At 47.9% G+C, this 23,460-nt stretch overlaps 1 protein-coding gene and 1 long non-coding RNA gene across 2 annotated transcripts in view; one reads left to right on the top strand and one right to left on the bottom strand.

Moving 5' to 3' along the window:
- The window catches only part of TAOK1 (TAO kinase 1), a 55,302-nt gene extending 41,876 nt beyond the window's left edge, over positions 1-13,426 (bottom strand). The window contains exon 1 of the mRNA XM_065731954.1: positions 13,038-13,426. The gene's annotated coding sequence lies outside the window, so the exon portion shown is untranslated. The remainder of the gene's footprint in view (positions 1-13,037) is intronic.
- Positions 13,427-13,578: 152 nt separating this feature from the next.
- LOC136045810 (uncharacterized) lies at positions 13,579-17,432 on the top strand. Its single transcript, XR_010621929.1, has 3 exons — positions 13,579-13,623; positions 14,263-14,354; positions 15,302-17,432. It is a non-coding gene; the product is annotated as an uncharacterized LOC136045810 (long non-coding RNA).
- The last annotated feature ends 6,028 nt before the right edge of the window (positions 17,433-23,460 follow it).

The raw sequence follows: 23,460 nt of genomic DNA, 5'->3' as shown, positions 1-23,460 counted from the left end.
GCATGGAGGAGGGAGGTGAACATTTGCATCCGAAGGAAACACTTGGATCACTGCAGAAACACAGTGCACAAAGCAGGCTCTGGTGCCCAAGGTCTGTTCTATGTGGGTTGATTCTGACTGGAAGCATCTTCAGATACTTTTCTTCTATACACCAATTCCTCCTCTCCCAAGCAAGAAATACTGCACGTTCTTCTAGCTGAAGTGAGGAGGAAAGCGCTCAAGTTGCTTGAACGTACCTAGTAAGCATTAAAGTACTCGAAGGCTGAAAAGGTAATTTCAGCTACAGTAAAAATACATCCATCCTAACTGACAGAAAGCTGTAATCAGGAATTGCTCTATTCCAATAGCACAGATCCAATGCCACACTTCATATTTCACAGGTTCTTTGTGTGCTCACACACACAAAGCTGCTCAACCCAGCTGTTCCCAGTGATCATTCACAAAAGCAAATGAATGAAGAAAACACATCAGTGACCACCTCCACTGCTACCCTTCAGCTGAGGGGAACAGTAATTTGATTGCTTCAGTTGATGGAGGACACTATTTCCTGTGCCTTTAAAGAAAAGGTTAATTGAGATATGGTGGAGCCTGCTCTCCCTTAGGCTTCCTGAAGGCAAGGTTGTTGTCCTACCTGATTCAAGGACCCAGGCCACAGCTTTTGCATGAGCAGGGAGCTACCAACAAGTGACTCTTCTGACACTGGCCTTTGAGAGATGCAATAAAGCAAAGGCATCGCAAAGAAAAAGCCAATTAAAATAATCTTATACTCCTCTGTAAGCACTCACTGCAGGCAGGGACTGACCTGGGAGCCTGCACATCGCTGGCTGGCAGCCGTGGCTCTCAGGAAGGCAATCAGTGACTTGGGCAAAGGCAGACTGTGCTACCCAGAGACACAAGCATGTCATCACACACGGAGGCTGAAGAGAATAGAAGAGCTGCTGCCCAGAGCTGCACCCACATTGTGCAGCTTGAGTGGGATTCAAATGTGTGGTGTGAAGGGCTCCCTTGGGGTTGTCTGCAAATACACATCACAGTGGTCTGCTTCTGTTGAGATACAGAAGAAGTAACACAGCGCAGAGAAGGACAGACACGGAACAGTCCCACACGAGCAGTGGGACACATCTTGCTGAGGGATGTTGGGCATTTTCAAAAAGACACTACCTGCTGTGGTTTGGTTTTGTAGGGTTTTGGTTTTGTTTCTCCTCTGTATTCATCACCTGCTTTTGTTCTGCAGGTTAGAAGTAAAACTAAGTCGTATCTCTGAAATAAAGACGATTCATTCTGAAGCTGATTCATTAACAGTTGATGATATCCAAACACTGTCAACACAGCTTGAAGAAAGCTGATCACAACTCAGACCTATTGTTTCCCAGCCTGTAGAATGAGGAAGACAGCTTCGCATGATTAACATCAACCATGTCAATGCAAAGCAAAAGACCACACCTATGGGATCTCCACTCACAGGTTCATGGGCATTCATCAAGTCTTACAGTGGGTCTGCAAAAATGTGCTCCATCTCCTTTTTTTCCCAGTACTTTCTCCTAAGAAGCTATTATTTAACTGGCAAAACATCACACCTAGACTTTCACTGTAGATGCTTTAAAAGCACATGATATTTGTCGAGCACTTAGCAGAGTTGCAGTAAACATCCTTAGCTTACAGACAAAATGCAAAGTATATGAATAAGAGGTGACCTAGGATCACAGAAGCTCATAGCAAGAACAGAAAGGTCTGACGTTGCCTCTTACACCAATTATTAAACGATCAGGCGTGGGTTTTTGTTCTGCAGTTTTTCACTTTCTCTTTTTTTCCCCAAGTTTCACCCAGTGCCCAGCTTGCTAAGTTAAGGAGCAGTACTATTTACCTGATTTTGTGCTACAGCTTTGCACAACACGTAACTCACTGAATGGCAGAACTAGGATGGCTAGCAGCTTGACTTGAGACCAGCAGTGTGCACACAGCCAGAGAACAGCGCGGCTGAAGGCCGTCTCTGCAGCAGGAGCAGTTCCAAGGTAGGTGTTATCAAATGCCTTTCCCATCTCTTTGGTTCTCAGGAGACAAGCATCCTCATCACAAAAAAAAAAGGAGGCAAAAAAGCTCACATCCTTTTGATAGTTCCATCCAAGCAGTGAGCACTCCGAACAGGCACAGAGGAAGTGCTCCTTCCCCCTGAGGCTGCCTGCAAAGGGCACTAGCAGGGTGCAACAGCAGAGTAACGTACACAGTTCTTGCACTATTGCAGTCTGCACTGCACCTACTCTAGGGATAAATAAGATTTCAATCTCCACAACCTCCCAGGCTGTCAATCTGACATCTTTTGTGAATACCAAATTCACACATACAAAGAACTTTCTTCTTTGTGGGTTCCAAAGTATCTTACATAGCCATTTCCTACCGGTACCTGAACAAGAGGCACAATTTCACACCTGGCCATCTGAAGCCTCTTTTTCAGCAGTTCAGAACAATGGATTATGCTTTTTGTTTGTCAGTAGGAACAGATAAAAAAGAAAGAAAACCACAGTTAAGTTTCAAGCAACATTTCCTTTATTAAAAGGAAGATCTATTTGCTGACTGCTCTTATTGGCTAATAAACAAAGGGAAAGTCAGGTGTCCATTCTACAAATTCTAAGGATCTTGTATTTTGAGCAGGGAAAGTAGGACAAACCCCTGATACCCACAAACCAACACAGAAAGCCAGGACTGCTCCCTCATCACGCATGCAGGTCAGCCCTGCAGCCCAGCTGGACAGCGAGTTACTGAGCACACCATGCCAGAGAACAGCATTTACTTTTTGGATGAAGCTATAAAGAGCAACCAAGCACCAGTCAAGGTTCCTCAGGGCAACAAGGCAAGGAGTACCAGTTCTGGCAGTGCTGCCATCCACGAGCTTACTGCATCTGGACGTCGTCTTGGACACCACCAACCTACCCTCTAAGGGCCCACATTCAGAGCTCATGGCCTCCAATCACCTAAAAACAACCTTCTGCAAAGTCACTGCAAAACAGTAGAAACACAGAAAGGTTATGCTCAAAGAAAGCAGATCCCCCAGGCGAGGGGGACCAAGATATTTATAAACCAGAAATACATTTGCATCTGGCACATAACGTGCATCACATCCTTTACTACCTACAGCACACATGGCAGGAAGAGGATTTTATTTTTGAGAACTCGAGAGAAGAAAAGAAATAACTGTGCTTCTCTCACACCCGTTTTTTTTCTATTAAACTAATTCCTGCTGTAAAAAGTCAGCTTGAGAACTCCTTTCAAAGAGAAAGGGGGAGGGGAGGAAGAATCCGATCTGCTTGTTTTCTGCATTTAAATTCTGGTCTCGTCCCCTGGTTTTGTGTCCCTGGACGATGCTGAGGCACAGACCTTGCAGAATGATGACATCACACATGCAAAAAAAAAAAAGCAAAGCCCTCACAAAAGCCAGGAGTTCTCCAGCAGATGAGATGCTAACCTCAGCTCCTGGCTGTTAGCATTTGGATAACAAACTCAACAAGTCCATGGCTAAGAGAATTTTCCCTTTGGAGCTGTGGCCCAGGAGAGCAGTTCCAACAGAAGGTGATGATCCCCATGCTTGCCAGGCCAGGAGGAATAAAGTTCAAAGGTTATTGTTGGCCTACACAGATACCTTGAGCACTACCTTGTTTAATGCTTGCTTTATTGCTGCTTTCAAGTTACACAGGCAAGTGGCTTCTACTAAGTGGCTTTTACAAAGTGAAGCACAGAACATCCAAGTCACCGCAGATTTGGAACTGCTATTACTGAATGGCTTTACAAAGTTATTTTTTCCTCTGTGAGGTAAGCATTCTGCAGAACAACTTTCTTGAAGAGCAAGTACAGCACACTACACCAGAGACAGAGGAATTTCGAGATGTGCATGCATGCAGAAAGTCACATCTGCAGATGGAAGCCCACGTTTCCTGCAGTGAGAGTCACTCGTACCCTGTCTGTATCTATTAAAGCTCCAGAGAGCCCACGTTAGAATCACACGAACCAGCTGCCCATGTCACAAGCAGATTTATCCTTCAGGTAATACCTGAACTCAGCAGATCGACACCGCTGGCGAGCTCAGAAACAGACTTCAGTGAGAAATAGCTTGGAAGAGAAAATCTTGGAAGAAAGCCCTCAGGAAGCTTCCCAGAGATTCAAGACACCAAACTAGATGCTGCACCACCATTTTCCTTGCTCCTAACTATTTATGACTTAATTTTAAACAACAAAACACACAGGAGAAACAGCAAGGCAAAAAGAAGCAGGGAAATTACAGAAGGGGAAGATACATTAAACACGTGGTGGTCCCACGGCTTCACGATAGCCACTGAACTGCATGATGGTTACAAATCATTCCACAGCCCTTTGCCTTGGCTTTTTGGTAATTAAACACAAAATTAATGAGATTGCCATCTCCACCTTATGCAGAAGATAATCGGTATCAGAGCCTGCCCCATTCAGACAGAACACTAATAGTTCCTCGAAACAGCCAAGCAAACATGGCCTTCCTATTAACTTAGGGACAACACTGCAATGGTAACACCAACTAACCAGGTACTGGTCCAGAAAAAGCTTTTTAAAGGACACTGTCATACCAGAGCACTCACATCTCCCTATGTCTCCCAAGTCCTGTTATTACTGTTCATCTTCTACCTTGAGATATCCTGGCGAAATAGGACAAAATGCAATTACAAATCTCTGCCAAGCAGCTGACATTTTCTGTAGGGTTTGACAGTAAAATGGGAAGGCACTGAAATACTGCTGAAAAACTTCAACTCCTTGCCCCGGCAATTAAAAGGACAGACACACAGCTGCCATTAAGGAAGCACCAAAGGAGGTGGTAGGTCTGTTCAGGGAAGGGACTTCACTCAGGCAGTTTAAGTCCAAGACCTGTTGTGTCACATGGAGCCAACCAAGCGTGCTGCATCCTGCTGGGTTACCCTCACAAACTAGTCAGGACAGACTGACAATGACCATCACTGTAATTCTGTTTATGTATTTGCAGAACATACTTCAGTGGTGAGGCCTTATGTGTCATGTACTTAGAAATGCTAATCACAGGCATGAAATCACAAAGAGAAAACCCCTAAATCAGCAGGTGCTCGGTGCCTCCAAACCAGAAAATGAGCAGACAAGTAGAATCATAACTCACACGATATGCTCCTTCCACTCAGGCTGCTCCGTACCATCTTTGTTTCTCCAACACCCACATAAACTGGTAGGGAGATTTTGCAATCACAGAATCATTCAGGTTGGAGAAGACCTCTCAGATCACCAAGTCCAACACCAACCCACCCCCACCATGCCCACTGACCGTGTCCCTGAGTGCCATGTCTCAATGTTTCTTGAACAGAGCAAGCTGACAGCTGCAGAAGAGCTCTTCCTTCATCCCAGTGCATCAGGTGGGAACACTTTTAGCTCCTTAAAGCAACCATTGGTATGTATGTGCATTACAACAACAGCCAGACCCTTAATGTTTGAGATTCAGCTGTGGTAGGACGGAGCAAACAGGATGTAGGGATGCACTCTGCCTCCCAGGTCTTCATAAGGATGTCCAGGTTTGCAGCTACATACACACACACTACTTGGATTCAGGTGCTGCCTGTGCCATGGCAGTGCTGGCCATTCATTCCTTCCTCCACCTGCACTTCTGTATTTCACCTTAGGAATGTGAAAAATAAACAGGCATTCATCACCTGTTTCAAATTCCCTGAGATTTAGGGGTGAAATTAAGAACTGGGAATTACTATGATCAAGCTGTCAGCTCAGGGAAAAGTACAAAAGCATCACATATCTAAGACAATCCTTCTGTGTTACAGGTTACTTTAATTCCTATTTGTCTATTAATGTTTCATTTCTCATGATATTAATATTAATGATATCTATTTCTATTTAAACACAACAATATTTGTAATACTGACAAAATGCATTGTGATTAGATCAATTTATAGTCACCACAGTTATTAGTCTTCAACAGCAGGGAGAGCAGAGGGAGGGCCCTGGGAGCTGCACCCTGGTGCTGGGCTGCCTGCATTGCCCACTGTCACTGCAGAAGGGGAAAGTGCTAGACCCGAAATGCTTGGAAACAGCAATCCACACATTATTTAAGGAGATGGGGGCTATTAGAGAAGAAGAAACACCTACCTATATCTGGAAAAAATCAAGCTTTTTTCCAAAGTATTTTTTAACAGATGCATGTACCAAAGCCTGAACGTCAGTTCTCTGCTAATAAACCACAGATAATTATTTAAATGTTCTCTATGTCTTCCTAATTGCAAACCAGTGAACATAAATCACATACTTTATAAATGAACTATTTTCATGTTAGTCTAGTATCCAAAGTGCTCTGCTTGTTATTGTCAATTCGGGAACAAATCCTTTGTCCAATCTTGGCTTTGCAAACAAATTTAAAACATGTGTATTGCAATGAAAACAAAAGTAGCAGTAAGGATGAGGTCTTGCTTTTTGCACTACTGATTTCATGCAGGACAAAAAGCAAACACAGCCACCTTTTCATGAGTCCAGGTCATTGAGGGGTTTGGGACCCTGAGCTCTGTCTTCCTAACCAGCAAGAAAGTGAAATTCTGAGGACTGGTGGGCCCAGTGCTGCTCGAGGCCTTCTGCAAAGGAACTGATCCAGCAGGAGCCTGCTCCATGTCTCAGCTAGCAGCTTGCAGCAACATCTCCTCATTCTGGGAGAGGAAAATATCTGCACTGACCACCACACACGCCAGCTGAGCTCAGCCCCAGCATCCACACAAACCTTTCCCACCTCTTGTCCTGCCCTGGGTGCCCAGCATGGCTTCTGGAACGGCGATGCTCTCAGCTTCACCTGTCCGTGTGCTGTGCTCTCTGGAGGAAAAACAATCTCCTGTTCTCCACCAAGGACGGGTGATCAGCATTCAGATGGGCTTGCCTGCATTCTTGCTGCAAAATGGGCAGGTCCCAGCAAGAATTAACACGAGGTTCTACCACACACCTCCAGCCAGAGACCAGCCCAGTTTTAAATACTTCAAAGCACGAGTTAGAGGGGGGGTTTGTGTGGAACGGGAAGGAGGAAAATCAAGCCAAAAGCTCAGGTAAGAGTTCGGGGTTTACCTATACAGCAATTAACCTATGAGGAAAAAGGAGCGTGGCGTTCTCAGTAAGGTTCTGCCTCTGAAACACATCATTATTTCCTTCCCGATGCTGATATGCACTTCTAGACGCCAGGGTGAGATTTTGTCAAGGCCTGGATTAACTTCTTCTTTAATTAAAATGGCAAACCTTCACAAAAACCTCTACCTCACAGCCTGCCTCTGTGCTAGGATACACTGAGCAGCTATAAAGTGGGGTTTGTACCAGTTCAGCTGATGCCAGGGAAAATCCTCTCACTGCAACGCATTCAGTCCTTACGGGTGGAGGAACAAGATCACTACAGTGCTTGGTTCTCAAGACAAGGCTTAGATAAGCTGAGAGTAAGAAAAAACCCAAGGAGACACGGGAGGGCCACGGGATAGAAGGCAGCAGACCCTGTGTGTATTTGAGATCTAAAAAAGTAGACAGCTTACCTAGGGGTGCAGGGTCAAACCATACAGAAATAGATTCCAAAGCCAGAGTTTAACTAGTTTGCTATCTAGGCCAAGAAACAGTTCTGGAACGCATTTAACACAGTTTAATTGCATCAAATCGTGCCTGGCCCAGAACTGATTTTAACAACTGTCAACTGCTTTTTGGAACAGGCAAAGCCAAAAAAAATGAGGATCACAGCATACAGTTTACTCTGCAAAGAGCACACAGATGACCCAAACGTTCAGAGCACCAGGGAAAAGCAAGGGGCTCGAATCCCATGATCTGCCCTCAGATTGGGTTACATGGAAGTGGGGACTGGGAGGAGCTGACACCAGTGACAACCGCGGGATAGAGCTCCAGAAACATGTTGCACTGCCACTGGGACACAGCTTGAGAAATCCTAATAACCAATGGTTTCCCATGGAGAAAGTTCCTGTGCTACTTACTGAATGCTCGTGGCCTATTTGAGAAGCAGCGTTAGCAAAAATAACCTCTCCTCTCATCTCCCTGGCTGGGGGAGGGAGGGAGCCAACAATTACAGGGGAGGACTGGGGTGAGAAGCAACAATTGCCTATCAGGAAGGAGGAGGGAAATGAAAATAACCAACATGTGCAATACCACATGTGATTCCTTCCAATAAATCCCATTGCAACAGTTCCCTGGGAACAGGCTCACGGGTCTGTTGCTGCCTCTGAGTAGTGGTACATCAGGGAAGAGGAAGGATTTCTGGATGCTTGGAAAACAGGCTGAACACATGGATGGGAACAAGCCAAAGGCTGTTATAAGAAACGTTCCCCATCCTTTCAGCATGCTTGAATTCACATATTCCCCTTTCCCATGCTCCTGGGTCCCAAGGCTTTCCTCAGGTTAGAAATTGGCCCAGAGCAGAACAAAGTGAAGCCAAACCAGCAACGAGAGGTGCTCGTCCGGAGGGGTCCAGCTGCTCTGACTGCTGACGCTCAGCGAGCAGCGGGGCACAGAAGGGAAGAAAACAGGATTTCAACTTAGCTGGAGGCAAAGGCTGAAAACAACTTTATTCGCATTTTAAGGATTCAAGTGGAATATGCACTGGCTTGCAGACTGAAAGCTATAAGCAGGAATCGACGAGATGAACGCCAAATATCAGAATTTACTTTCCAAATGTGACTTGACATCCTGCACAAGCAGCAAAAGCTCCTGAGCAAACCCACAGCCACCTCGTTCTGACCAAGGCTGTCCCACCAACTCGATGAGTGGAGGAGAAGACTTCTTTATGCACAGAAAACGTTTGTGTGGCTGCAGCCCAGGCTGTAATGAGGGTCAGCGGATCACAGCACAGAGTGATGTGTGCCTGCCAGCTCCCAAGTGCCGTGCTGTTTTACTTCTTTCCTCGAGATCTAAGTTTTCCCCCAAACAAAACACTTTCCCTCTCAAAGGACAATATCTAATATGTAAATTGCACGCTGTCACCCCATCCTGACCTCTAGAGAAAATCAAAACTCTTTCTAGCCAAGCAATACAACAGGCAAAACTATCACCTGCTGTCTGCTCCTATTAAGGAGCCATCATCTCATGTTCAGAGTCTGCTGGGCCATCCTCATCATGCCCCCAAGAGAAGGGAAACACCATCTTCACCCTACCAGGTCAGTGCCCAACCAACTCACCAAGCAGAGTAAAGAAGGGAGACTTTTCTATTTAGAGAAAATGTGTTGCTGCTTTGGCTGCTTCACGCTGTGTTTACAGTGGCTACCTTGCCTTTTCTTCTGCCAAAGAAACCAGGAGGGTTTAGCAGGACATTAAAAGAAAAATAAAAATGTCAAGAGTGACCAGTGTAATAATTCCTGACAAAGTATTATGAGTTCTCAACGGTTTCCCTTTGGTATTGGAAAAAAAATAGAGACAAACAAAAAAAAAAAAACCCTGTAATTCCAGTGATAACCAAATATTTGTTTAAAAAAATGCTTGGAGAAACCATGTTTGGAGCACCCACTGTGCTGCCTAATGCCTACTGCGTTTCAAAGGACCTTCAGAAAGTATTTCTTCCTCCATGTTTTGTACCATAAATGAGCACTCAGATAAGGAGCAAGGAATACAGTGCTTAAAAGCCAACTGTGCTTTATGCTGCTCTCCATCCTTTCCTCCTGTTTCATGCAATCCTTTTCCCCTCAGACACTTTGCACTTCACCTCTAATTTCATGTTCCTACATTTTAAGTTCTGCTTTCACTCTTTGTGCTGCAGCTCTGCACAGCTGAGCTCCCTCTGGAACTTCACACGAGGGGATTAGTGGTTTTCTGACCCTCTATCCACTGAATTTTTTCTAGTCTCTTCTCAATGCACAAATCAATGCACGATGAGCACCCCCTCAGCCCATTAAAGAACAATGAGAACAAAGAACCCCCAAACCTATTTTGGGGGAAACACCACCACTGTCTCCAAGCATTTCTCTGGTCCACTTTCTGCTGGTGGGGTGGAAGGGGTTCAGTGCAGGGTCAAAGAACAGAGTCACTGCAGTCACACACGTGGAAAAGCAGGCAGAGGATGGGGCACACCATGAAAAGGGTTTCTGGGGCCTTGGGAGCACAGGACTGCACAGACTGGGGATCTGTTCTGCACTGAGCTGAGTGTTTTGTGGAAGGAGCAGGTCACGTTCACAAGCTGTAGTAGAACGGATAGCCAACCACCTCAGAAGGCAATAAGCCACCTCTCTGCATGCTGCTACAGAAAAGGTTAGCCAAGGGAGGACACCAAAGTCACCCAAACCAAGCCCTGCTGTCAGGCACAGGATAACCACGTGCTTCTAGTGCACCAGGTTTATGGGAAGATACAAAACAAAAAGCCCTCCAACCCCGTGGCATGGAGGAGGCAGGTGATGGCCACCCATAACCATCACCATTCACAAGGCAACCCCAGCAACCAGGGGTCCTCATGACTTCTGGGGTGCACCTCCACACACTGTGCAGGTTGTCAATATGATTTTAATACAACCAGAAAACACTTAGCATCATTACTAAGATCCTAGAGGAGTTCTCCAATACACATTGAGAATGGAATAGGAGAAGTGATATTTATCACAGCTTCTTTACCACTTCCTGGTACACGGAGACCCAGACCAACCCTGAATGTTTTATATACATGTTAAATAAACTACATGAGGAATACTTGGCAAATATTCTATAGCCTCTATAAAGCTAGAAGAGAGGTATAACCCTGCAGAAGAGCAAGAGCAGCAGCACACGCAGTCTTCCTTTGCTAGCCAAGAGAATTGGATGGCAATGTATCTGGAGCACCTGGTGGAACCACACCGGCTGTGGACGTGGAACCCCACTGCAGTCAGCGACCCCAGCGTCTTTAAAACGACTCTCTGAATTCTTGGCCACGTCTATTGTTCTCTACAGCACATCCTCCTTACAGGAAATCCACCATAGGATACATCTGAAGATGTAATTATTAGTGTGATATTTGCTTCTCTTCTGATAGATTTCGCCAAGCACACAAACCAGGGCCATCCTACAGCACATTAAAAATATGTGACTCCAGTGACACGGCCTGATGAATTACATCGGATAAGGCAAAGATGAAAGCTGCACAAATGGAAACGTTATTTACATGGAAGTAAACATTTCACATTCTCCAACCTCGCCTACGGCAGATTCTAATGGGAGGACATGATAGATAACTTTTTCCAATAGTCCAACTCGAGGCCTAAGTCACCTTCTCTGTATATAATTTTCACTCCAACATCTGGTTCTGTACATGCAGCATATTAGCCCAGTTAAAGGCAAAATAACAACAATAGTAATAACAATAACCAAATCATCCATAGAGCTTTCACTTGAGACTGTTTTCCAACAAGACTAAATGTAATTTAAGCTGTTCTACCGGAATCACTTTCCCTTTAGCAGCACATCCTTAACACAGGAGAACACCTCTCAAGTTCAAGGGATACACTGAGGTTCAAGTTTATCAGTGTGTCTGAGTCAACAGACAAAGGGAAGTGGGTCCTACAAACGGCCAAGGAACCACCAGAACCAGGTGTGTGCTGCGGGGAACCCAACGGAAGGCCCAAACCAGGCAGATGAGGATGGATGCCAGCAGCAAAAACTGACCCGCTCCCACAGGAGGGGGCAACAGAAACAAACCGGTATGCTCCAAGTCCTCTCAAGAAACATGTATCTCAAAATCCTCCTCGCCTGCAACAAGAGCTGTTATTTTGTAATCCTGGAACATGAAAACAAACCTTCACCCCTGTCACAATACAGCACGGTTTTCCACAGTATTTTCAGCATCACTGCGTGCCACCACAAATGCCATTTCTCAGGAGATCTGAGCTGTACCATTCGACACTACACGTAACGCTAGGGATGGTATTTTGGGAACGTTTCATCCAAGCTGATAACCTCTATCCAAACACACCAAACAAGAGCCACGTACGCCCCACGCTCTATAAATAGCATTAACAGTGAGGAATCAATAGCAGCCAAACCTTTAGGTAACATCTTATTAATCTGCCCTTGCCATGCAGGGCCCTCAAACCGTGCCAGGCTGAGGTGAAGGACGCGATGCGTTCAACTAGTTATCACCACCACCACAGACCAGCTCGGCCAGCCAAACGCTGCCTGGTGAAACACAGCACGAGCACCAACACCGAGCGTTCTCCCGAGGAAACGAAGGCAAGTCCTGCAGGCCGACGCCGTTCTGTCATTTTTTATTTTCCCCAGACCCGCCGTTGACAACAACCATTTTACCGCGGCTCTCCTCGCACCGCGCCCAGCACAATGCACCGCTCCGGTATCTCTGCTTTCCCGGTGACAAAGGTGAACCCGAAGGGCCCGGAGATGCTCGGAGCGGGCGCGATCCCTCGCCCCACGCGGGGAGCGGAGGGCCGAGCCTCGACGAGATGCTTTCATGTGACACATTAAAATGGTCGGGGAACGCTATTTGGCTAACGGGATCGGCCGATCGGAGGGGAGAGCGAGAAAAAAGAAAAAAAAAAAAAAAAAGAAAAAAGGTCTTTAAAATAGGTCACTTTCCTCCAAATCCCACAGCAGCGCCGCACAAAATGGGATTTACCCCCCAGAACGCAACAACAACAACAACAGAAATCCATTAAAAAAAATAAAAATCCCAAAGCAGCAGCGATCCACCACCTCATCTGCGGGAACGCGGCCACGGGGGTGGGGGCAGGCCGCATCGGGGCCCTCGCCGCACCGCATCGCCCCCTCCTCCCGGAACGAACCCTCCCCCCCCCCACCCGGGGCCGGGCCCGGCTCTCGGCCCCGCTGTCAGCGGGGAACACCCGGCAGCGCCATTTCTCCTCCTCCCCCGCCGCCCTCCGCCGCTCGGGGCTGGGAGCAGCGCGGAGTCCTGCGGCAGTGCCGCAGAGCGCGGCGGGGGAGGGAGGCACCGAGTTCCCCCCCCCCCCTCCTCATCCCCATCCCTTCTTCCTCCCGCCCCTCCCCTGGGCTCTCCCGCCGCCCCGGCCGAGCCCCCCGCGCCGTGCCCGCCTTACCCTCCGCCGCAGCCGGGCTGGGAGCGCCGCTCGGCCCCCCGCGGAGGAGGAGGAGGAGGAGGAGGAGAGGACGAGGAGGAGGAGCGGGGCAAAGGGGCGGCGGCCCCGCGGGGGGAGGCGCCCCCGGAGGGGCGTCGGGCCCGGCCCCCCCCGGGTGCCCGGGCGCGGCGGGCACAAAGGCGTTGTGGCACGGCTCCTAAGATGGCAGGGCAGGCCGAGCCTCCTCCGGCACCGCCGCCGTCGCCCGCTGCCGGGCCCCGCCGCCAGGCCGCGCCGCGGTGTGGGAGGGCGGGCGGTGCCGGCCGTGCTCTGAGCGCGGCGGAGCGGAGGTCCCTCGGCCGCACCGCGCCGGGATGGCCGCTGCTCCGCCGCCTCCTCCTCCCCTCAGCGCCGCCCGGGCTGCTCCGCCGCCGCTCCGCTCCGCGCTGCCCGCAGCCAGCGGCCCCCGCCCGCCCTCTCGCGAGACTTCGCCGCCCTCCTTCCCTCCCCGGGAGGAGCGGCGGGAGGAGGGGGGGGCCGGGGCGGGGCCGCGCTGCGCTGGCGCGGAGGGGGGGAAAAGCTGAGGCCTCGCGTCCCTCGTGCTGAGGTGGAGGAGCGGGGTGGGGGTGAGAGAGAGGGGCGGCCCTGGGGGGGTGGGGGGACGCGGAGGCCTTGTGTCCTTCGTGCGGATGGAAGGAAGGGTCGCGGGGTGGGGGTCACGGCTGAATGGGGCTCTCGGCGGGAATGAGGAAACTGGAGGGGTGTGGGGAAGTGCTTGGGGTGCTGGGGTAGGTTTAGGGGGGCAGCAGTGTGGGGCCTGAGTGGAGATAAGGAGTGAGGGCAGGGGAAGGGCGGGGGCCTCCTGGGGCAGGCTGTAGGACGGGGCGGTGGGTTAGGCCCGCTCAGTGTCACCGTGCTGCAGCCGCAGTCCCAGGAGGTGGTGGGAGCTGTCAGCTCACCTTGGCCGTTGTGTGGCTGCTGGCCAAGCCTTTGAGTCAGTGCACTCCAAGCTGCCTGCCCTGGGCCTGACTGTGTGCTTTATGGACAGACAGGGGGGAAAGCCTCCCGCGCTGAGTCCCCCAAGCTGTCCTCAGCTCTCTGCAGTGGGTTTTGAACTTGCTTGGTTGAGGAGCCCTGGTACGCTTCGGGTATCTCTGTCTATGAGCTGCTGATAGCAATTGGTTTCGTGCAGGAATTAATTATCGCGTCTTGTAGACGTGTAATTGTTTATTTGTTTTTACTATAGATTACAGCTGGAGGAATTCTAAACAGTCCGAGTCTCCTTGTCATGGTGTTTAAGTGCATTGTGCTCCTTTCTGAACAGAGGAAATCACTGAGGTCAGTCTCCCTTGTGTTTATAGCTGCTTTCCCTTTCAGAAGTGTAGGGGCAAAGAATCATCAAAATAACAGTTCTAACTGACATCCTGACCATGAATTAATAGAAACAATGGCACAAGGCACAAAGCTCGTGGAAGGCATGCTTTCAGGTGTCACTTTCACCCTTAAATCCAGGGGTGCGTACCAAGTGTTCTTGGGTACCCCACAAACATTTTGCAGTATCCCTGGTATGAAGTAATATAGTTCTGGAAACCCAGTGTTACTGGTGCTGCTACAGACAAGCAAAACAGCCTTCCTTCCTGCTGTCCTACAAAGTAACAGGTGTTTTATGCCATCAGAAGGCTCTGCATTTACAGTTTAGAGATGGTACTGTAGTCCGTTCTCCAACCTTCTCTTTTACCTCTAAATGAGCAGACAGTTCTCCTGGGGATTATTTAAGCTGGGGCAGGGGGAACCTGAGCAATGCAGAGAGCTGAGGGTGACTGTAACAGTTGTAGACTACATCTCGTGTTGATACTTTGCCTACTCATATCCCACTAGGAAAAGCAGGACAACGATGGATTGCACCAAACATACGTTGTTGTAAGTATTGGGGAAGGCAAACTGAAGGTTTATCTGGTTATCTCAGCCTTGAATTTGGCAGCTGTGACAGGAAGCTTGGTTTTATTAATCTGCCAAAGATGTTTGTAGTGTGTCATTTGACAAGTTAAAGGCATTTTTGTAGTGGCACAAAAATAAAGTCGTCCACTTCCTGAAACGGGAGTTTCTGTCTTTTAAAAAATACTTCGGGTTTGGAGACATGCTCCTGGGGAAGTAAGTGTGCAGTAGGAAATGTGAATGCTTGTATTTTCAAGTGTTAAACAATAGCATTTAATATGAACCTGTTCAGTCTGTGAGCTTTTTTCCTTGTATTTGTTAAATTAATGGGCATTGTTTGGTTTTTGCAGACCGAGTGGAGCAGAAAGGAGTGATCTGCCCATGGAGTCATCAAGTGGAATTAAGCATAAGGTTCTTCCCAGTCTTGGACTTGTACTTCCTCCTGCAGCCAAGGTGCCCTTAAAGCTCACGAATTATGAGGGTGAGGGCTTTGGTTAGTGAGGTACACAGAGCTACCCTAGCAGAGAGTTTGGGCCTCTGCTCCCTTTATTACCCACATAAAAAACGATAATGATATCTCTAGGTTAAAAAGCCTCAGAGTGTAGTGGTAGCTGCTGGGAAGAAAATGTGAATAAGTCTTTGCTATTAACTGTCGGGTCGTTTATTTAACACACTAGATATAGGTTTGATAAGTACTCAGTGACCACTTCAGAAGTAAACAGTATCGTCTTTGTCCCACCAGTATAGAAAAAGTGTCCTGAATTTGTAAAGGAGCAGGCCTATAAAAATGGCAGTGTTTATTGTTGCCAGCTGAACTGGGCACGTTTAATGGGGCTTCCTTGGCCTGACCTAGCTGGCAAGCTCTTTTCAGCCAATTGCAGTGGGCATCTAGGACGTTACGTCGGCTTAGCTCAGTTTGCAAACTTACTGATGCAAATTTAGCTTTTCTTTTAGGGAACTAAACCAGTTTATCTGTGCCTTCATCTAGGGTCTGCAGCAGTGTGTCCATCAGGTAGCTGTCTGCATGGTTAGCACTGTCTGAAGGAGGTGCTAGGACATCAGTACATAGAAATTACAAATTGCACGGTGGTGCAGCTGCCAGGCAGAACTGGTTTCAGTGTGTTGTTCCAGTGTGCTGCCACAGACCTGGGCTGGGGGAGACCCTGACAGCATTCCAGAGCAGACAGGACCTGTAAGAGTGTGCATCAGCACTGCATGGTGTTGTAGGAGAGGAAGTAGTGAACAATACCACGTCCAGCGGAAGCTGTGGCAAGAATTTATTCAAGGCACGTTGTAATTACTCAAGCTGGGAATTTGGCCAGTGTGTTGGGGTTAACACCCCGACTTCTTTAGGAGTGTCATAGTTGGTGTTTTTTTTAATAACTTTAAGTGATGAGAAGCTTGGCTTTCTGTCTCAGCAGAATGGCAACACCTCTAGCAGTATAAACTCCCTACAGCACAAAGGAGCTGCTTCAGAGCAAGCTCAGAGTGATGGGGCCTGGGTCAGTAATCACTGCTAAATAAATACTCTCAGTAGATAAGAAAGATAAGAGCGTGATTAGGGCAGTTTCAGCTGCTGTAATCACAGTCGTGCCTTCCTTAGCCTTCAGTCCCTGCACTGCTCTAGTCTGACCTTTTTTAAGCAGGTAAATGTAAATTTCAGAATAAATCATGGAACCTGAACCAGTGGAGTTTGGTTATTAATTATAATTGCAGCTATGAATCACAGTTGTCTCTGCTTCTATTCTAGGAAATTCACCATTGTATAAGCAGAGTGTAATTTACCCAAATATTTTTTTTATCATTTCATGAAACTCTTATGATTCTATTATGCACTGATTTAGAAACCAACTTTCACCTTGTTCTCTGCTTGTAAAGATAAGCAGTCGTGCCTTTCAGTGCATAAATAGTTGTGAAATGCACAAGTGAGGAACTGTTTTGCTTTTATTTGCTCATCAAATGTGCCATCGTTCCAGTAGTAGCTCAGACCATTATTGTGGGTTACAAGGTTATACAGGAAAAACACGTTCTGGAGGAAGGCTGGTCAGAATAGACAAGATAGTCTTACAAAAGCAGATCATAACAACCTGTATCGCTGAGTGTGTCAGGCAGTGTCCTGAGTTCCTCATCATGATAGAAATGAGGCAATACCAACACTATTACATAACCACGTTTGTGTTATAAGAAGACAGTAACACTTCACTGTGCTCTTACCTTCTATTAGAGAAATAAAATCATTCTTTGCTGTCTGCTTGTGGTTGTCCCATGACTCGAGGGATCAGTGGTGTCCACTAAGAAAAGGGGAAAGAGGCACAAGAGGAGGAAGTAGTTACCAAGATCACGTGGGGAAGCAGTGTCAGAGGCATGAGCAGAATTTCAGCCTTCTGACTGTCCCACTCTGCCCTCTGGGCAAGCAGACAAAAGTGGAAAAGTGGCCTGTCCTGTGACTCAACAGCTCTTTCTTCCTCAGCAACAGGCATGCTGGGCAATTAGGATTAAGTGCCAGTGTGCCACTTGCATCTGTGTCAGGTTACCAAGGGTCTCTAGGTAGGCATTTCTGCTGGAGAAGGCTGGATGGAAGGATCTCTGCAATGTATTTGGTTGGGAGTGCTTATAGAACTTGGGAAGATTGTCTTCTGGCCAGGTGTGTGTTCCTTCCCTCTGATTTGTTCATAATTTGTGTAAGCTGGGGACACCCAGGGCTTTTTACCCTTCTCTGCAAGGGGCTAACAAAAAGCTTATGACATATGTGCCAAATGATCTTATTTCTGAGATAATTCTTTGGTGGCTCCTGCAAGCTTCTCCTTGAGGAGAGCTCTGCTGACCCGTATAGCTTTGCCTTGTGGCTCAGAATGGGATCGAGGCCATTTATCTGGGCTAAAGTTAAAACTGGGAGACAGTTCTTCTGGAAGTTAATTTTGCAGCAGGAGGATTTGCCCAAATAGAAGCAGGTTTGGTCACTTTGGTCTGTGCCATACCGTGCTGCCAGAGTAAGAAGTGAGCGTTGCCTAGAGTTAAAGACACATTCCTGACCCATAGGCAGCTGATGTCTGAGCAGTGTTGGCAGTGTCTGTGTTCTAGCAGGTGCAGCATGAGGCCTCACATCTTCACCTGAGCAGCCCCTCCAGTTTTGATGTCTTTGTGCTTCTCTGATCCAACACCTGTGTGCTGTTGAGGTGGCTGTCAGTAATTGCCCTGTTGTGAAACACTAATGCTAGGAAGTACTTCCAGAATACCAGTTCAGCCTTGGCCTTGAGGAATGACTGATGGAAGGAAACAGCACAGGAGGAGACTCTGTCTTGGTTCTGGTCTTTGGATGGATAGGTAAGGAGAGGCCTGTGGCACAGGAGGGTGAAAGGTGACTAATAGTGTGAAACTTGGAAGAAACTCATTATAATCATGCAATCTTCAGGTGGTTTTCTCTCTCTGGAAGAAGCCACCTTGTGTTGGTTGGCCCACTGGTAGTTGTTGCTCATCTTGTATTGGAAGTATTCACCAATTATTTCTCTACTTAGAAAGTTTAATGTAGTGCTGTAGCAGTGAGGTTACAACACTATGTTTTTTTCTTCTTCCTCTCTGCAGTTTCTTCTAGATTTGCTTTGCCCTTTCTCTCTGTTTCTGCCTGTAGTGCAGCCAAAATGAAGAAACATTTTCCACTGTCATACACGTGGCCCTCCCTTTATTCATACTTCCATGTCCACACTTACAAAGCTTTCATGATCAAGCTGTGATGAATTTTGCTGTGGCAGTTTGAGATGTTGCTGGTCTCTGGTCAGGTCCTGCTCCACAGCTTGCTTCCCCATGGCAGAGCCAGCAGAAGAGTTTTTTCTGTGCCTGCTGACCCTGGTACAGGGCAGTGTCCCCCAGAAGAGCAGCTTGTTGGAGGTGATGATTTTAACCACTGAGCTTGAGTGTGTGGAGCTTTCCTTGGAGCACCTTTACATTCCTAATTAGCATGCCTGCTTTGCCAGTGAGCAGCAGTGAATGGCTCCCCCACTGACCCCGTGGATCCTGGCCTTGCACTTTACAAGTAAAACAACACATTCCGTGATGTTGTAAATGTACTCTTTGGAACTATTTCTTCTCATAATCTGTAAAACTGTTGTGAAAATATAGCCCTGTCCCTCAACAGTTCTGCAGTCACCTCTCTCTGAGATACCGTCTTTCACTCTTGAGTAAAATTTTAGACCAGAAAAAGGGTTAGGCTGCATGCAGATTAACAGATCTGTTGCTAGTATCTCTGGCTACTGCAGCATGACTCACCCATCAGCACTTGTCAGAGTCTGGTGTGACCTCATTGGAAGCTTCAACGTCTCCTGTGTGAAGGTAGCTTGTAATCCAGAGTGGGAATCCTAAATAGGAGGGGAGATCGTGGTAGCACAGGCAGCATGAGCGTTCTCTGCAGAAATCAGATGCACCCTCACCAGAAATCACCATAAAAATCCTCGCATATTTCTGAAGGTCTCTAAATGCTAAGGCTGCCTTTCCCCTTACCTCTATTAAAAAGCACCTGCAGCTTTTCAAGACAGCAATAGATGTCACTGCTGATAGGAAAACATCAAAGTAGATAGGACAGGCCAGGGAGGAGGAGGAGGCAAGGGCAAGAAGAGCTGATGGCTCTTTTTTATTTATCACAGCTTCCGTTGACTTGATGCACTGACGCAGGAAAAAGGGTTGCTGGCGTGCTGTTTGAGGGAGACAGATGAAAAAATAGCAGGAGGACCTGCAATAAAAGGAATGGGTGAGTGAATTAACTTGTGGTACCTCACACGTGTAGCTTACATAGAGAAGTAGTGCAATGGTGAGACAGAGAAACTGGGGGCAGCAGTTGAGATCAGATTGGTCTCTTCAGCTGGTGCTTGCTGACTGAGCACGAAGCTTGTGCTTGGTGTCTGCCTCTTCCATGGGCTGCCACACAGCTCCTCAGTCAAGGATAGATCTGGCATTGACTGCATGTGGTTATACAGAGCTCCTGCAGACCAGCTCTGTAGCAAGTTTTTTCTCTTGCCCTTTGCCTCAGGTGGATGGTAGTATTGTTCCTGCATTCCTTACATTTCTTTCTTGAGCCTGGGAATGTGGGTTTTCTTGGCAAATACTTTGTTCCATAATGATGTGTTTCATGTTTTGGTGCTTCTTTAGGGAAGATGTAGGTGATCTTACAGTCGAGGCATGCTTGGGATTTGTAAGGGGGAACTAGGCAGCATTTTGTGCCTTTTCCTCCAGGATTTGTGCCACCAGGATCAGCTCATGTCTCTGCCCATTTTCTTGTACCAAGATGTGCAATACATGCAAAGCACAGCTAGTCCTGGAGACGACTCTCTGCAGTTCTTTGCATGGAGGCCAAGGTCTGAGTGATGTTTTGAGCCTGAATTTGCCATCGTTGGGTGATCTGATGGGTGCAAAGAGCAGGAGATGCAGGGCCCATAGCAGTGCTGTCTGTGTCTGTGCTGCAGTCACCTATGGGTGTGATAGTTTAACTGTTTGGGTTTCTTCGAAGGCTTCTTTCCAGAATGAGCCTTGTTCCAGAGGCATCCTGCTCTTACCCCGACTTCAGCCCTCACCGATGCTCTCCGTTTCCGGCGTGAAATGGGCAGACACCATTTGTGACCGTGCGAATATCCTGAGTCACTCGTTACCAGCTGGCTTTTGTGCTGCAGTTTCCTCTTCTCCCTTTACCACTGCACTCCCTAGAGGAGACCTGAACAATTGCACTTGTCGGCGCAGAGGTGCAGTGAGCACATGCCTGAATGGCGCTGTTGGCAGATGATCTCTGGCTCCACGTGTGGGGGGAGCAGCCCGTGGTTTGCTGCTGTGTGTCTGCTGCTTCCGTGCCACAAAACAGAACAGGTAAAGGGACACTTGAAATGCATTTCCTTTATATTTACTAGGAAAATATCTGCAGTGTGCAGGTGGCAATATGATGTTTTTGTTAAATAATTATTGGAAAGGATAGTGGTGGCACTGTAGAAGGTGGATAAATTGTGTTCAAATGAAGGCAGAACACTTCACTGAGCTTTTTGATCCAACACACCTTGACGTACAGTTGCTGGACACGTCTGAGTGCAGCAGTCCTGCTCTGCCCTGACCAAATAACAATATATTAAACAGCATTATTCTGTCTATGCCATTTCTATGTATTCCAAAAACAACAACAACAGAAAGAGTTGATTTCTTACTAAATTACTTTTAACGTACATTGCATAACATTTTATTAGTTAACAGCCAGCTGATTTCACTTGTCAGAAGGCTGTAACACATGCAAACCATTGATGTTTGCCCAAGACCAAATGAGGTAAAGCAGCTCCTCCTGTGAAATCAATCATGTCTTTGTTTGGGAGTGTTTGGGGCAGTCCTGGCTGTCGTGGGTGGTGGTCCTGCAGTGGGGGAGCAGTGCAGGCTGTGCTGACTCAGAAGACAGGTGCCTGTTGCACCCACTGAGGGAAGGAGTGGTGCAGCTGAGGGTGTAGGTTTTGGTGTGAGGACTCTTGCACAGCCTCTAGAAGAAAGTCAGGGTGGGGGAAAGAAATGGAGGTGGACTTTGAGCTGAGGACATCCTGGTTCCTCTTATTGCAGGGGAGTTTGTGCCAATAGTGATGTTAACAGTCATGTGTCTGAAGGGAAGGCATGCGCTGTAGCTGGAGGCAGCAGCAGTCCTGAGAGGAGTTTTCTGGGGAGGGACGACTGACAGCTGTTTAAAAACTCACATATATGTTTACTCACTTGCTCCTCCTTGATGTGTCTGACTCATCCATCCCTGTCTGAACATACCGGTTCCCGTTTTTCCTTTTCTTTCCTTTTGTTAACCTCATCTTTCCCTATTCTTCGAGCTTCCTTTTGTATCTGGGTTTAATTCCATTAAATCCAGTTGCTTTGGCTTCTGCTCTGCCTGTGCTTTGCACCTGCTGCAGCCCCAGCAAACTTGGCAGCAACCCTCAGGCAGTGCAGAGAAAACAACTGTCTAGACCAGGAACTTTCTGCCTGCTGCCCTGGACGTACCCCAGGAGCTCATCTGCATCCAGAGCAGTGTGTTGTGAGTGGTTCCTCTCCTTTCTCCCCTTCTACCTCTGCAGAATAGCACGTGCCCATTTCTCAGCAGGTGCTGGCCTAATGTGTATTGATCTCCTGCACAGGTCTGTTGCAAAAGATGGATAAAATCTTTGTGGACTCCTAATTGCACCTTTAGCCTCCTGGTGAGCAAGGCAAATGGGAGCGAGGGCTCCCGCAGAATAAAGAGCACCTTCTGCGGGCTTGGAAGCAGCTCAGGCGAGGGGACAACAATGCAGGGGCTCTACAGAGATCCCTGCGGAGCTCAGGAAGTTGTGCTGCTTGTTGCTAAAATGATTAGAAAGAAAAAGCTTGGTGTAAAGATTCTTATGGCACGGAAAGGGCAGAGAGGCCTTAGTGCAAAGTCACATCCATTCTCATTCACAGCTACAGCCCCCGCTGCCCCAGGCAGACACAGAGCCTGTCAGTGTCCTGCAGCTCCCCGTGCAGAGATGAGACCAAAATAGCTTCACAACTTCACAATGTCACTAAAAATAGCTTGCAGGTCAGCTCCTTTCTTAAAGGTAGTGCTGACACGGGGGAGCGCTCCCGCTGCCATTTGGTGCAGGTAGAGCTGGGTAAACAAAGGGGGAAAGCTGCTCCCACGATCCCCAGGGCTTTAATCTGTTGTGTGCGAGTCTGGCTGTGAAGAGGAGTCTCAGCCAGGTCTGGAAGTGCCTGATTTGCAATGCTACAGGAACCGAATGTAGGTTAGGAGAGGTTTGCCTTGCCTGCAGCCTGTGCTGCTGAGAGAGCTGCGCTGCAGCAAGCGGTGCTGGCGAGGATTTCCTTTGTGCTGCAGGTTTCATGCCTAGTGATTTCACGGGGCTGAAAGGGAGGAAGGAGGTGACAGAACGTGAAAACCTGAGGCCAGGTCATTGCTGTCAGATGGGGACAGTGTCCTGCAGCAGTCAGAGGTGACAGAACACGCTGATGCTGCTACCAGGAAGCTCGAGAGAAATGTGACCGAGTGATACAGTGCGCATGTGCCATTGGAGAAAGGAGGCTATCTGTGAGCTCTTGCAGTGCTTTTCTCTGCCCAGCAACATCCCTGCTTCTTTCCTACGTTCTGCTTAAGCAGCTGTTCTGCATTGATGATCTGATCTTCACACTGAGCCATCTTCACACGGAGCTGACATCGCTGTAACGACGCTGTGGATGGAGGGCACAGATCCACAGGTTTGCTTGGAGGAAGCACTGTACACAGGGTAATAGCCCCACAGTTACTGCTCTCTCAAACTAAAGGGAGAGAAAAGCAGCTGCCAATAAAGGACATTTGGCAACACGTGTGCTTCCAGTGCGTTTTGGAGCTCAAGGCCACGCAGACTGTAGCTAGAACAGGTTATGGGTAAAATCAGTTCCATACAACTCCCACGACGTGTCTATAGCCAGCTCACCTTGGCTGCAGTGCCGTGCAGGAGCATCTGCAAATGTGGCTGTGATCCTGAATGCAAACAGGGCTGCT

The sequence above is a fragment of the Cyrtonyx montezumae genome, unplaced genomic scaffold (genome assembly GCF_038088225.1).
Source record: "Cyrtonyx montezumae isolate F1298 unplaced genomic scaffold, pur_monq_1.0 scaffold_15, whole genome shotgun sequence".
Taxonomy (NCBI): domain Eukaryota; kingdom Metazoa; phylum Chordata; class Aves; order Galliformes; family Odontophoridae; genus Cyrtonyx; species Cyrtonyx montezumae.
The sequence above is the reverse complement of the archived record's forward strand: the minus strand, read 5'-3'. Positions and strand labels throughout refer to the sequence as shown.